At 40.0% G+C, this 15,674-nt stretch overlaps 1 protein-coding gene and 1 long non-coding RNA gene across 2 annotated transcripts in view; one reads left to right on the top strand and one right to left on the bottom strand.

Annotated features, from left to right (window-relative positions):
* Positions 1-15,674, bottom strand: part of LOC115588980 (uncharacterized) — a 654,211-nt gene that overhangs the window by 136,524 nt on the left and 502,013 nt on the right. The window lies entirely within an intron of this gene.
* On the top strand, positions 2,571-4,439 carry LOC115589018 (uncharacterized). Its single transcript, XR_003985466.1, has 3 exons — positions 2,571-2,653; positions 3,063-3,095; positions 4,420-4,439. It is a non-coding gene; the product is annotated as an uncharacterized LOC115589018 (long non-coding RNA).

Genomic DNA, 15,674 nt, shown 5'->3' on the forward strand with positions numbered 1-15,674 from the left:
GAAATATCTCCAGACTCCGCCCATCACTGTCCCAGTCCAGCACCGAAATCCTGGCTCATTCATTTGTCACTTCCCGCATCGATTACTGCCATGCTCTCCTCACTGGACTCCCCACCAAACTCATCAACAGACTGCAAATCATCCAGAACTCAGCCGCCCAGATTATTACCCGCACCAAATCATCTGACCACATCACCCCTATTCTCATCCAACTTCACTGGCTCCCTGTACAATACCGCATCTACTACAAAACCTCCTCCTCACATACAAAGCTCTCCACCATCTAGCCCCCACCTACCTCTGCAACCTCCTCCACGAATACAACCCCTCCTGCACCCTCCGCTCAACCTCTGCTGGACTGCTAACCATCCCCACACCACGCCTCAGTACCATGGGCGCCCGAGCCTTCAGCTGCTCGGCACCCAGACTATGGAACTCTCTCCCCCCACACATAAGACAGTCAGTCTCCATCGCAACATTCAAATCCAAACTCACAACCCACCTGTTCAAAATGGCATACTCACTCTGACTGGTCAATGTGCACTACACTTTTCTTTTCTTTTCCTTTTCTTTTTATGTCAATGTTTGTTTTTAATATTCTGTGATGTTATGCTTTTATCCTATGTAAGGTGACCTTGGGTGACTTGAAAGGCGCCATAAAACAAATAAAATGTATTATTATTATTATTATTATGATGTCTCTCTGGATTTTTACCATCCATTGTCTTCAATGTCTCAAATATTCAGGAGCTAACGGTTTCCGAACGTTGTAATGTTAAAGCTATTTGTTGTAAATGAACAACAACACATAAGGACTGTAGCTTTTTTCTTTCCATTCTACTTTTCACTTCCGCTTCACACCTGAAATTCACGCCATCAGAATCATGTGACTGCAAATAATCTTTTAATAATTAACATGAAAAGAAAAAGGATGGCTTAAACGAAAACACAGACCAACTGTTGTGGTCTCATTTCTACTGAGTAGACTGACTGAGGTATAACAATAGCACCAGGATGACAAATCCAGTTCACTCTTCTGTGCATGAGGTATTTAACAAACCAAAAGGGATGCATGATGAATTATTGGCCTGATAGTGTGAAATGTATCAGCTATTAATCGTATCTGTGAAAATATAGGCAATAATTGGAAACGTTTTGTGATCTGCCAATTAACAGAGAAGAAGAAGTAGAAGAAGGACGAGGAGAAGAAGAAGAGCGCTGTTTTCACGCTCAAGCGGCTGCCATTGTTCATTTCTCTCTAAAACATAAAATTGTGAAATTATATTTGATCAGCATAAACAATCCATTTCGTGCATCCCTAACCAAAATATAAAACACATTACTACACAGGTGTTTGCCTTGTTAGAGTACTTCTCATTATAAAGTGTTTGTAAGTAGAGTAAACTGCAAGTGCTGCTTTTACTGCTGATAGTTAACAGGAAATAAAGAATTAAAATTATACATATTATTATCTCTCTATAAAAACAAGGAATCTCTGTCTGTCTGTGTGTGTCTGTGTGTGTGTGTGTGTGTGTGTGTGTGTGTGTGTATGTATGTGTTCCTCAAATATCTCTGCGGATCAGGATCAGACTGACCAGAGAGTTTCAACATGGCTGCTGCATGGTTCAAGGGTGTGCGATGTCGGATTTGTTTGGACTGCAATGATACCGTGAATAAATTATTTCATAAATGCTTTACCAATTCCACGAGCATTGTCCACCGGAGCCACCGCAGCCACATGTGCACCAGAGCCAATCACTGCAGATCTCAAGCCCACAACATACCTCAACAAAAAAGTGGATTTATACCTGCAGCGGCACGAGCTGGACCAGGATTTTGCCGTCGGTACGGTCCCGTTCTGTTCTGTACATCTAAACTGACTGTTGTGGATTAATGAGACTAAACGAGTCCGGACCGAGTCGGTTCGGGTCTGAGGAGATCCGGAGATGCGCGGACAACAAAGTGGAATCGGAATCTGTGGATGTTCGTGTGTAGCTAGCTGCTAGCCGCTAGCCCACCCACACGGCCCACCTCCCGAGTCGACGGACCGGATGCACCGACACGTCCAAAACCGGACTTAGGGTAAATAATGTTCGCCACATCGCGAACATTGCAGTCACGTTTGCTTCGTGTCTGGTGCAGGAAGAAATGGTAAAAACGGGCTTTTGTCACGAAAGTGTCCAAGCAGCAAGTTTGGTTGTTGAGGAACGGGAAGTTGTGGGAGGGACGTCGGCGGATGAATGACAGTCAACGACGGTCGGTGTACAGACAGCAATATTGAGAGTTTATCAATTAATTTATTTCCCCTCATGATGATCCTATTTGATATCTGGAGTCATTGTAGTATTTTAGTATATTAATTTTTGTTGGATGTGAGATAAAGACGAGAAACATGTCAAAGTGTGCTGTGGTCAACACCTCCAGTGGTTTGAGCTTCTTGTGAATGTGAAGCAAGAACAGAGTCAGACAGACATTCTGAAGAAGAAGATGATGTAAAACTCTGCTCTCACATTTCTAAGAAATGTAACTTCTCTTTTCTCTCTGCTGCATATTAATCAATACAAAGTAGGAAGTTGGATCAGAAGCAGAGTGACAGTGTCGGTGCTGGATGTGAAGATGGGTCACGCTCTGCTCGGTGTGCTCGGGTTATTCTGTGAGTACATCTGTGACTTTCTATGTGATTGTCAGTATTTATATCAGTGTAGTAGTTGTGTAGACATGAACTCTGTTGCTGTTTGTCTTGGTTCAGATTGGAGGATTATGTTAAGTTTATTACTCAACTGGTTACTTGCGCATTAGTTTGAGCACACGTACCTGGACAATGCATGTACAGTATATGATCACAGGTATTATGTATATAGCTGTGGAATTACATGTATTGCTTATTTACCAGGCCTTTTTATATTGAAGAGGTTTTTAAATGTGTCTCCCACCTCTGTAGCTCTGTATCATCACAGAACTGTATGATACTGTTGATTGATAAACAATAGTTGTCACTGATGAAACTCCAGCTGGATTTTGTATTTGATTCTGGTCTAATGAAGTTTTCATCTTTATTTTAGTGCTGAATACACTCCTGTACGGACATGCTGAAGGTGACTAGTTATCTTTTCTATATTTACTGATTATGTTTGTCCTGTATGTCACCTGCTGTATCACTCTTGATCACTTGTTTGAGCAGCTGTGTTTTTCCATTTATGTGTCATTTGGATTAGTGCTCAGTTGTTCAGGGAAGCTACTTGGAAAGTGTAGCTCTGCATGATGCCACTGACCTCACACTGGAATAAGTTTAGTGACTGTGAAGATACTTTAGCTTTTAGTTTTCAGTCTTCATTATGGTCCAACACTGTGTATAGCTGTGTGATACAGTCACTTACAACAGTCTGTCACTCACTCAGTCATTGTAGGAGGTGACTCGGTGTGTTTGCTGCCACATGCTGTGTTTCTCGTTATGACCCCTGGGAGCTGCAACAGTCACAAGTTGTCAAATGCTTCACAAACAGATGATGACAAATCATTAACCAAACTCTGATATAATGAAAATAACCATAAACTACAAATCTCCAGAACAGTTTCACTGCTCGTTGGCATAATTTCTGTACGTCTTTAACTTTATCTCTCTATATTCTCTATGTAGGAGTAATAAAATCACTCTTAACTGTATCCAGCAGCTCTGTAAAGTTATTGTTCCTGTCACAGAGTTCAGCAGCAACAGTATAACTTATTTATAAGCCATATTGATTTAATCTTGTTTTGCACTGTGTATGTATGATGTGTGATTCGGGACATGAGTAGTGGTGCACTTCTGCCTCTGGTGGACAAAATGAGTATTACAGAAAGAGACACTGAATTTCCATCATGAACATTTTAGCAGTCTTATAAAATGTACCACCAGAAGAAAATCATTCTCACTTGTCCCTCTGGGCTTTTAAACATTTTTGTTTCCTTTCTGTGAATTCTTGAACATGAACAGTTCCAAACAAGGCTGTTTTGACTCTGCAGCCAAACTGGACTGAAGTATACAGAGGAGAGACGATCACTCTCAGATGTGAGATCAAAGATGGAGGAGACACTGAGTGGGAGTATGAATGGAGAACAACCAGCTCAAAAAAACCTTCAGATCAGAATGAACACAGTATTTCATCTGTGACTGAATCCCACAGTGGAGACTACAGGTGTAAGGGCAGAAAGAAACATACGCAGCATTCTTCAACAGATTGGAGTGATTCCATCAAACTGACAGTATCAGACGGTAAGTCACATCACATTTCTTTCAAAGTGAAGATTATACAGCTCATTAAAAGCCTGATTTTGTTCATATATATATTTAAAGTAAATGTTCAGTATGTACTGATTGTGCAGAATGTATCTGATCCACTATCAATACATGTTTTTATTTAAAAAATCATTTTCCAACAGATCCCCGGCCTGTCCTCACTGTGTCTCCATCATGGCTGAGTGCTGGAGCCTCAGTAACTCTGAACTGCAGAGTTAAAGATCCATCTGCAGGATGGAAGTTCTACTGGTATAAGAGGGTTCCCAAACCATCAGACAACACCTACAGAGTTGAGCAGCTACCTGGCAGCAGCAGTGAGACTGAACAGGATTCCTACATTGTTCATGGACAGACACACACAGCAGAATATAGGTGCAGAGTTGGAAGAGGAGATCCAGAGTTTTACTCTTATTACAGTAAACCTAAGTTTGTCTGGTCTGCAGGTCAGTGTGATTTCTATCTCTTAAGAAACAGATGTTCTATCAGCTCTGTTCGTCTTTTTAATGATATACTACTGGGCTGACTGGAAAACTGGATGATTCTCTGGTACAACACTAAATTGGTTTAAATCCTATCTAAGCACAAGCAGAGTACTCCAGGGCCCCATTCTGAGACCTCTACTATTCAACATTTACAATCATGTAATCATGGACTCAGACCTGAATTTCAGCAGCCACACTAAGACAATTACAAAGTCAGCCTACTATCACCTTAAGAATATATCCAGGATAAGAGGACTTAGGTCTCAACAGGATTTGGAAAAACTTGCACACGCATTTATCTTGAGCAGACTCGACTACCGTAATGGTGTCTTCACAGGACTCTCTTAAAAACTCCTTCAGACAGCTGCAGCTGATTCAGAACGCGGCTGCTCGAGTCCTTACAAGAACCAAAAAAAGTAGAACACATCACTCCGGTTCTTAAATCTTTACACTGGCTTCAAGTCTGTCAAAGAATCAATTTTAAAATCCTGCTATTGGATTATAAAGCACTGAAGTGGCTAATCGTTTGTGTCTCTCTATTTAGCCACCAGAGGTTAATGTGCAGAGGTACCGACATACGTTGTAACAAGCACACGCGCAGACAATGCTCATCCAAGTCTGATGTTTATTTAACATAAATGTCCAGTTGACTTTTCAACTTAAAAAACCAAATGAAACAAGTGACTTAGTATGCAAGGTCCATGGTTTGTGTTTGTGAGCATGTGATCGGAAAACTTTTAACGCTCTGTCCCCTAACCCATTTCAAAACTAAATTCAAAGAAATTAGAATAGCCACCTGTCCATGGGAGGCGCATTACATTTGTCAAATTGAAATAAAATAAGCGTTATTTATTTATAATACCTTTATACATTTTAAACTAGGATGGCTCCAGATCTAGACATTTTCCTTAATAATAACAATTTCGTTTATAAAATGGACATGATGAATATCTGGGCACACTCTACTGATGCTGATGTTATTGTCTTATCGGAAACATGGCTAAGCAAATCTATTTCAGATAAAGATATCATGATTAGGGGGTATAACGTATTTAGGACTGACCGCCCTAAAAGAGGTGGGGGTGTAGCAATCTACATCAAAAATAAGTTTCAAGTTAATGTTCTGCTCTTAAAATCTGTAGTTAAACAACTTGAGTTTTTAGCCTTGGAGCTTGAAACCTCAAAATCTATTCCTATAACTGTTGTTGGTTGTTATAGAACACCTTCAGCTGACAGTGGGGCTCTGCCCTCTTTAATGCAACTCCTTTAAGATTTGAACTCCAAGGAATTTGCAGCTCTGGGAGATTTAAATTTGAACTGGTTGCAACCAGTTTCTGATGATTTCAGGGCTTACTGTGATTCACTTAACTTATTCCAGATTGTTGATAGTCACATAACAAATCCAAAAAAATCTTCCTTAATAGATGTTATTTTAACAAATGTTCCCCACAAGTATTCCACTGCTTCCATTTTTGCAAATGACATCAGTGACCACTGTGTTGTTGCAACAGTTAGAAATGTCAAAATACCAAAAACTAAACCACGTAGTTTAGTCAAAAGTGATGTGAAACACTTCTCAGATCAAGGATTCTTTCACGATTTATTTAACTTTGACAGGGAGAAAATTAATGTAATTACAGATGTTGATCATGCTTGGGATTTCTTTTATGAGGGTTTTAACAGTAGAAACTGTTAGAAAACAATGAAAAAGGGTTGGAGCTTCCCCTATGCATTGTGAAAAATTAAGGAAAAATTTATAGACAAGGCCCAAATGCTCAATTGTTTTAATGAACATTTAATCATCTCTGGGTTTTTGTTTGAGTCCTCCTGTCCTCAACATGACTGTTCTTCTACAGAAGAGTCTGTTGGATCCATCAAATCAGACCTTTACTTTCATTTCTGTTACAGTCTCTGAGTTACATAAAGCCCTCAATCTTTTGGTCACAACTAAAGCTGCAGGCCCTGATAAACTGAACCCTTACTTTTTAAAGTTAGCAGCAAATTTTATTGCCGCTCCTTTAACACACATTTTTAATCTTTGCTTGAGCACAAATGCAATTCCTCATATCTGGAAGTCAGCCTTTGTTGTTTCCCTGCTTAAAGGAGGTGACCCCACTATTTTAAATAACTACAGGCCCATCTCAAATCTGTCTGTACTGGCAAAAGTTTGGAATCCTTTGTTGGCGATCAACTTAAGGATTTTTTAAATAGTTATGATGTTTCATCTGACTTTCAATCTGGTTTTCGAAAATGCATAGCACAACAACAGCAGCTCTTAAAGTTTTAAATGATTTTATTGAATCTATCAATAACAAGGAGCACTGTGCAGCCCTCTTCATTGATTTTTCTAAGGCGTTTGACACAGTTGACCACTGTGTGCTTAAACACAGACTATCTAAAGCTGGACTGTCTCAAAAAACTGTTAGTTGGTTTCTCAGTTATCTTACAGAGAGGACACAGTGTGTGCAGACAGAGGGCTGCAACTCCAGCTTTCTCATTGTTAGTAAAGGTGTACCCAAGGGGTCAGCCCTGGGGCCACTCCTATTCATTTTGTACATCAATGACATTGATCTAAATGTGTCAAATGTGAAATCTCGCTTTTATGCTGATGATACTGTACTTTATAGTTCAGCACCCACCCAAGAATGGGCCCGCTCCACAATGTCTGTTCTGGATTACGGTGATGTTGTATATATGCAAGCCTCGTCTCAAAGCTTAAATGCTCTTGACACTGTGTATCATGGAGCTCTGAGGTTCATCACTGGTTTTAAAGCGTTTACTCATCGCTGTACACTGTATGAGCGGGTTGGATGGTCCTCCTTATAAATACGCAGACTGAGAAACCTGCATATTCTCATTTACAAGGCAATCTTAGGTTTTCTTCCTTCTTATCTTTTGTCCTAGATTAACTGAAGTAATGTTGGGACGTACAATCTTCGGTCTCAGGATTTATTCTTGCTGTCGGTCCCAAAAGTCAGAACTGAACTTGGAAAGAAAGCATTTAGGTTTGCTGCTCCAGAGGGTGCAGCAAACCTAAATGCTTTCTTTCCAAGGAACTGTAACTGGAAGATGTTACAGGAAACACTGAAACAAAATGAGTTGGTCTCATTTAACATTTTCAAGGGGAAATTGGATTACCTGGAGGCAGAAACGTCTGGGTGTAGATGTTTTGCCTGAGGCTTTTATTACTGTAGCTGACCTTCAAATGCTGCTGTTTTGGCTGCTAAGTGTCTTTAAGTTCGTGTCCAACTTGTGTTTGTGTGTATGTATGATTATGCTGCTACCTGTCTTGGCCAGGACACTCTTGTAAAAGAGATTTTTAATCTCAATGAGTTTTTCCTGTTTAAATAAAGGTTAAATAAAAATAAGTAAATAAATTAATAGATAAGGATAACATAGGTAACTGAAAACAAGTTTACATATTTTCTAACTATATCTTAGCCCTATATGACCATTTGTATCATATTTGATACCTAAGTTTCTGAGACCTCTATCTTATCAACATAATCAATACTGTCCTTAAAAACCTGTTGTATATCACCTGATACATGTATTCTGCCCACTAGTGGATAATCATTCCAATGCAGGCAGTGGAAGGGCTTTTTCAAAATGGCCGCTGTCATTAAATCATTCTCACACTTTTGGCAGGAAAATCTTTACTAATTTTCAAGAAGTTACAGTAAGAATAACATTTATATTGTTACTCACTTTTTCAAGTGACTATGTTCTGTATTGAATCAATGCATAATTACTCAATGATTTATTCTTTATATTACAGTTAAACTGTGTTAAAAACTGTGTGTACCAAATTTGATACTGCAGGTATATATCACATGTCACATTTTTGTAATGTAATCTACATAAATCCTACCACAATACAACCACACACTATTTTACAAGCACTGCACCAGCAATCACCTCTCACATGCCTACTGTGAAGGTGTAAGGTGCATCTTTGCCTGACCAAGGACCAAAACAGTTTTTGTGCCGACCACAAAGTGAAAGAAAAAGGCTGTAAAAAATTGTATAAGAAAACAATGAGAGAAACTGCCTAAGATGATACCATCTGCGCTTGCGCAAGATGCAATAAGTAGAGATAGGAACGGCAGTTCTTTTTACTGTACTGAATCTCTAGAATCCGTTCATTAAAATTATTCATTCAAAAGATCCGTTAACCAAATCGTTCAGTGCTCTCCAACTCCCTGAACTGATAAGCAGTCAAACGATCCGTCATTCAGTTCATTTATCAGCCCTGAGGTTCACATTCACTTACTGAGGGACGGTGCGTTCATGGACTATAGTACACAATCATTCGCGGGAGATGCAGCACTGCTTTGAGTGGTATACATGCACTAAAATTCTTACACGGTGAAAGTGTCCTCTGTGCACAGTAAAATCACTTAACATGATGCTACACGGATGTTAGCAACACAGTGCTAATTCTAGCAGCAAGGTTACTCAATGTGAATCAACTCCTCTGCCCTGAGTGAGTGAGTGACTGACACAGTGCCACTTTCAGCACAGTACCTGAATGAGAATCACGTCCTCAGCGACAGTTCTCTGTGTGCAGTAGGTTCGCGAATCATGAATGAATCACAGCGCAAACGTGAATCACGTCCTCACAGTTCTCTCTGTGAGTCGCGGCATTCCCACTCCTGGCCGGCATGCTTGCGGCTGAGCTCAACTAAACTGAGAAAGGAACAAATCAGTTCATGAAGTGATTCCGTTCACTTTGTTCACTCAAAAAATTTGTTCGTTCGAATGACACGTTCGCGACCGACACAACACTAGCAATAAGTCTCCTTAACATCGAGTGGTGCTAGGCTCATGCCAGTAATCCAAAACATTAAAACAGGAAATGACAGAATGGAGTGCAGACCATAGATCATCAGAGAAAAACAAAGTGCACACAGTAATTGCTCAGTATTTGTTTGGCCTGAAGGAATACAATACTGTGGAATACAATACTTAGCATTACTTGAAAGATCATTATGGCTGAACTGATGGTTGCGTTGTCTACACTTGTGCTTGTTATTATACAAAGATGTTGCAGGAGGGAAAAAGTGGTTTGTATATCATCGTCACTTCAGCCCCTCCCACACACTGCGCTGATTTACTAGCACACCTCCAGACAGAATGGTCATTGAACAGCTAGCGGGACAACCAATCAAAGTATCCGATGGTGTGCAATCCTCCAACCACTGACACTCTCAGACTTTGCAAGTTGAATCTGACCAGACACCGTTCACACATAGGGTGTAGGTTTGATCTTGATATTGGTAGGGACTGTTGTTGAATGTTGAGGTCTCACCTGTAACTCCACCTGGCCTCTCCCTGAACTAGGCCTACAACAAGGCAAGAATGTTGCAGCACCCTAATGAAATAACACATAATGCCAGCCTGACATTAACGTTGTACAGTGCATTACCTACTGTACATAAGCAGTCAAACATATGCAGTAAAACATTTAGTATAGCATCTTGTCAAATGTACCTGTTGCCCTGAATCTTCCCTATATCAGCTACAACCTGGCTGGGGTTCCTCTGTCACCTGATCAATAAAATATTGATGCTATGAGCAGTGACACAGCATGACTCAAATCTAGAAGAAGATCAGTAGTATGCACTAGGCCTACTTTAATATTACATCTAGCTAACACTTAAAATTAAATTAACCATGTTATTATTCAAGTTCAAGTTCACCTGCTGCTGTGACCCTGCCACTCTACCAATGTCCGATAAAGGGGACGGCTGTGTTGCTTCTTCTGTCACCTGACACAGTAACAAATCAATCACTATTACAAGTGAGAAAATGGTTGGCGACAATGTTTTGCATTCATTAGCGGTAGCCTATGAGGGGAACTATTTTCCTCAGGTGACTTTGGTGGTGCGGAAGTGGGAAAGGATTTAACCCTTTGTGTACCGGATTAGGTGCATTTTTTCCCCTTCAACCTTAATATTGGTGTTGACATTTCAGCCATCGTTTGAGAGTGGAATTGACACGTCAATACCATCCATACGCAATTCCAAGCCTATGGTCCACACAGTTCCAAAAGCTTCCAACACCGCTGGACACACCAACAGATTTGTTCCCGGACTCGTCCAACTCTCCCTAAACGTTTCAGATTTCCAATGGGCCATTGTGTTCAGATCTGCATTCAATCCCTCGAGTCAGAACTAAACATGGAGAAGCAGCGTTCAGTTATTACGAACCACATATAAGGAACAAACTCCCCGAAACTTGCAGTTCTGCTCCAACTCTCAGCTCTTTTAAATCGAAGCTGTAGACATTTCTGTTCGCCACTGCTTTTCACTGAAGCTATTTTAAAGCTTTTGACTGCACTGTGATTGTTATTTTCTTGTCTTGTATCTTTTAACCTTTTCTATTTTAGCCTACTTCCCTTTCTCTTCCCTTCTTGATGTATCGTACCTGTTTTTAAATGTTATTTTTTCATGTCTTTTAATGTTACTTTTATGATCCTGTAAAGCCCTTTGAATTGCCTTTTGTCTGAATTGTGCTATACAAATGAACTTGCCTTGCCTTTTTCTGAAAATAGAAAGCTAAACTTCATGCTTTCCACCTTACTGGGTGGAATGTATTTGTTTCCTGCTGTCTTCACTCTTTAACACAACACACAAAAAGACAGATATGATATCTTGTCTAAATCTCTGCTGTTATTTACAAAAAGTACTTTTAGTCTGGATACTTAAACTCTTCTTCTGCTTACAGCAGCTGGAGTCACTTGGTTGTCTATCATTTTAAAATATACTCAAAATTATAGCAAGAGGTCAAAGTAGAAATTATAATTTTACCGAAATACTGAACTTTGTTGAAATAAAAACAAAGCTAAGGACTATTTGAATGGAGACATTTTCTATCTGAAGATCTCTGTTCTCTGTTTGACCTCTTATCACTTGTTTTTTTTTCAGATATTCACTCATCAGCATCTCTCACAGTGAGTCCTAACAGAGCTCAACACTTCACCTCTGACTCTGTTTCACTGAGCTGTGAGGGAAACTCTACTGACTGGACAGTGAGGAGGTTTTCAACTGAGGACAAATACTCGTCAGACTGCTCCACCTGGGGGACAATGACTGGATCAACATGCAACATAAACACTGACAGGACCAGTGATGCAGTGTACTGGTGTGTGTCTGGATCAGGAGAGTCCACCAACGCAGTCAACATCACTGTACAGGGTATGATTTTCTTTGACTTATGTGTTGAGGAGGAGAGCACACTGACATGTTAAGAGTTGTTGTTCAGTTTTTAGGTCCATAATCACCATTTAAAATAAAATAAAAATAAATAAAAAACTGCCGTCCATAGGCCCATTATTGTTCGGCCCGGTACTCCCGATGGCCAGTCCACCCCTGCAATAGCAGTTCTCTGGAGTGGCTGTGTGTGCGCTTGTGTTTAGGGCGGGGCTGGGGGACAGAAAAATAATATTCGCACCGGGGCCTATCACCATGATGTTACGCTACTGGTTTGGAGCGTATCCTCGCTGTCAGGTGGAAACCTCCTAGTAGAGCTTAAATGGGACCAAAAAATCAAGCCCGACCCGACCCGAGCCCGTCCATGTTGAGTACTAGCCCGACCGCCAGACACATAAACTGTAATTATGAGCTGACCACTTTTTTCAGTAACGAGTAATCTAGCGCGGTAATATTTCCAAACCAGTAATCAGATTAAAGTTACTTATTCAAGTCAATGTGCCTTACTATTATTTTTGTAATTTTGTAATATTTTTGCTTTCTTGATGTCTCGGTGAGTGATGTCACGTGTGCGACAAGTCACGTTTTCAGCACGAGGACAACTCACATGTTACACCACGCAGAGACACAAACACAAACAACAATGAAGGGAGGAGAGAGATGCTCGTTTTGTAGCTGGAAATACAGTCATTATTTTGAGTTATCACGTTTTTTTTTTTTTTTTTAAAAAAAAACAGGCTGGTGTAGAGAATCTAAACTCTACTCTGTAGTAGCCTACAAACCTACAAGCAAAACAAACTGAATTGCTGATTTGCATTTTTAGGCATATTCATCAATTAGTGTGCAACCAAAAAGTGATTTATTAAAATTCATACTTATTAAAAATGCAACAGATCTCGAATAACAACAGCAAGTGTGGTTGTGAACTCGTGCTGCCCCATCTATCATCAGACAAGAGACTGGCTGCAAACAAGCTCTCTGAATACATTCATTGGTTAATAATGTGTACAGACGTGAAGGGTGGTCAGTAAAATTATGAATTAATTATGAAAAAATAAGTCAAATTTGCAAATAGGAGGTTTCTGTCTGACAGCAACGATATCAGTAATAATTCATGTGTAGGATATTAAATCAGTACAAAACAGAAATAATATAAATTGGATAAAACACTGAATACTAAACCTCCACTTAATGCAATGATTTATAACATAATAATAATTAATTTGTAAGATATATAATCAATTAAAGACTGTAATAATTAGTATTAGGCATTACAATGTGATACAAAAAATATTACAGAGAAGATAACTGAATTAATCACTCTGGATAACCAGCTCATCTCTGTGGTAGAGGATCATTGTTTTTTTCATCACCTGGAGTTTTTGGATTTCTGGTATGCCCTACCACCTAGTCATTACATTGACTCCACTTCCAAGTTAAAACACGCCGGTATGCGCACTAGTTTGGTGGGTCTCATACAGCAGAGCATGTAATACAGGCAACCAAGGAGATTCTGGACGTTGTGAAATAGACAAGCAACGCGTCCACGTCATTTTACATGACAACGTAAGGAATATGTAAGATGCAGTGGATGATATGGAGATACCAAGCGTAGGCTGCGTCTCACACAGTTCAGCTGCTGTTCACGAGGGTCTGCTGTCACAGTGCAGCATCACAGACTCACCTGCTAACACAAGGAAGGTGGAGGCCAGTGTTGCAGAATAAGGAAGAGCCAAATGAAAGTATTTACTTTGTTACAACAAAATAAAAAAAGCCTGTCAAAGCCCAGACGCTCAGCTTTGTACTGCAGTGAACACGGCCCAGCTAAAAAGCGAAATTAACCATCTGAAACAAGGCTCACCTTAAAAAATCTATATCAGTTCAAGTGTACGTTGTATAGGGAAAATTCACACCGCTTCACATCACCATCAGACCGGCCTTTCTTTTGGCACTACATTTTCTCAACTGTAGAACCTCCGTATCCCTACGTAGTTGTGCTGAAGCGGAGGGATACGGAGAGTTAAGTTTAGTTTTTATCGAAAGTATACCTCTCTAGCAGTTGGGCCTTGCGCTGTATTTAACTTTTCTTCATTTGTGTTTCCTTCCTGTGAATTCTTGAACATGAACAGTTCCAGTCAAGGCTGTTGTGATTCCGCAGCCAAACTGGACTGAAGTATACGTTGGAGAGAGGATCACTCTGAGATGTGAGATCAAAGATGGAGGAGACACTGAGTGGGAGTATGAATGGAGAACAACCAGCTCAAAAAAACCTTCAGATCAAAATGAACACAGTATTACATCTGTGACTGAATCCCACAGTGGATACTACAGGTGTAAGGGCAGAAAGAAACATACGCAGCATTCTTCAACAGATTGGAGTGATTCCATCAAACTGACAGTATCAGACGGTAAGTCACATCACATTTCTTTCAAAGTGAAGATTATACAGCTCATTAAAAGGCTTTTTTTGTTCATATATATGTTTAAAGTAAATCTCCAGTATGTACTGATTGTGCAGAATGTATTTGATCTACTATCAATACATGTTTTCATTTAATAAATCATTTTCCAACAGATCCCCTTCCTGTCCTCACTGTGTCTCCATCATGGCTGAGTGCTGGAGCCTCAGTAACTCTGAACTGCAGTGTTAAAGATCCATCTGCAGGATGGAGGTTCTACTGGTATAAGAGGGTTCCTCATCCGTCAGACAACTTCTTCTACAGCTATGAGCAGCTACCTGGCAGCAGCAGTGGGACTGAACAGGATTCCTACATTGTTCATGGACAGACACACACAGCAGGATATATGTGCAGAGCTGGAAGAGGAGATCCAGTGTTTTACTCTTCTTACAGTACCCCTAACTTTGCCTGGTCTGCAGGTCAGTTTGATTCTAACTCTTAAGAAACCAATGTTATATCAGTGTAGCAGCTTTAATCTGGTTGCTTTTACGAATAACATCCTAGTTTTAACTAAGTTAATTTCCCAAATGAAATCCTCTACCTGTGTTTTAGATACTGTCCCCACTAAGTTTTTAAAAAAGGTTTTCCACATTGTTGGTCCTTTGATCTTATTGATAATTAACAGTTCTCTGATTTCTAGCATTTTTCCTCAAGGTTTTAAGCACGTAATCATTCATCCCATATTCAAAAAACCTAACCTAGACCCTCTACTGCTCGATAATTACAGAACCATCTCCAAATTATCGTTATCCAAGGTGTTGGAGAAGACCATGTCTACACAATTGATAGCTTGAATAATAATAACATTTTTAGCAGTTTTCAGTCTGGTTTTTAAGCTCATCACAGCACAGAGATGGCCCTGATTAAAGTGACCAATGACCTGCTTTTGACAGCTGATAGAGGTGACTGCTCAGTCCTTGTGCTTTTAGATTTAAGCTCTGCCCTTGACACAGTTGATCACCGTATTCTCCTTCATCACCTTAAAAAATTGGTAGGCATAAAGAGTACTGCACTAAACCTGCTTGATTCATATCTCAAGAACAGAACCCTCGCAGTGGTTGTAGGTACTCGCTGCTCTACTACTGCTCCTTTCAACTGTGGTGTTCCTCAAGGGTCCATTCTTGGGCCGCTGTTATTCTCAATATACATGCTTCCTCTCAGCCAGTTAATTCAACATCATAGCGTCTCCCATCATTGCTATGCTAACGACACCAATTGTATGTCCCCCTCCAGCATGGTCATT

The sequence above is a fragment of the Sparus aurata genome, chromosome 10 (assembly GCF_900880675.1).
Source record: "Sparus aurata chromosome 10, fSpaAur1.1, whole genome shotgun sequence".
Taxonomy (NCBI): domain Eukaryota; kingdom Metazoa; phylum Chordata; class Actinopteri; order Spariformes; family Sparidae; genus Sparus; species Sparus aurata.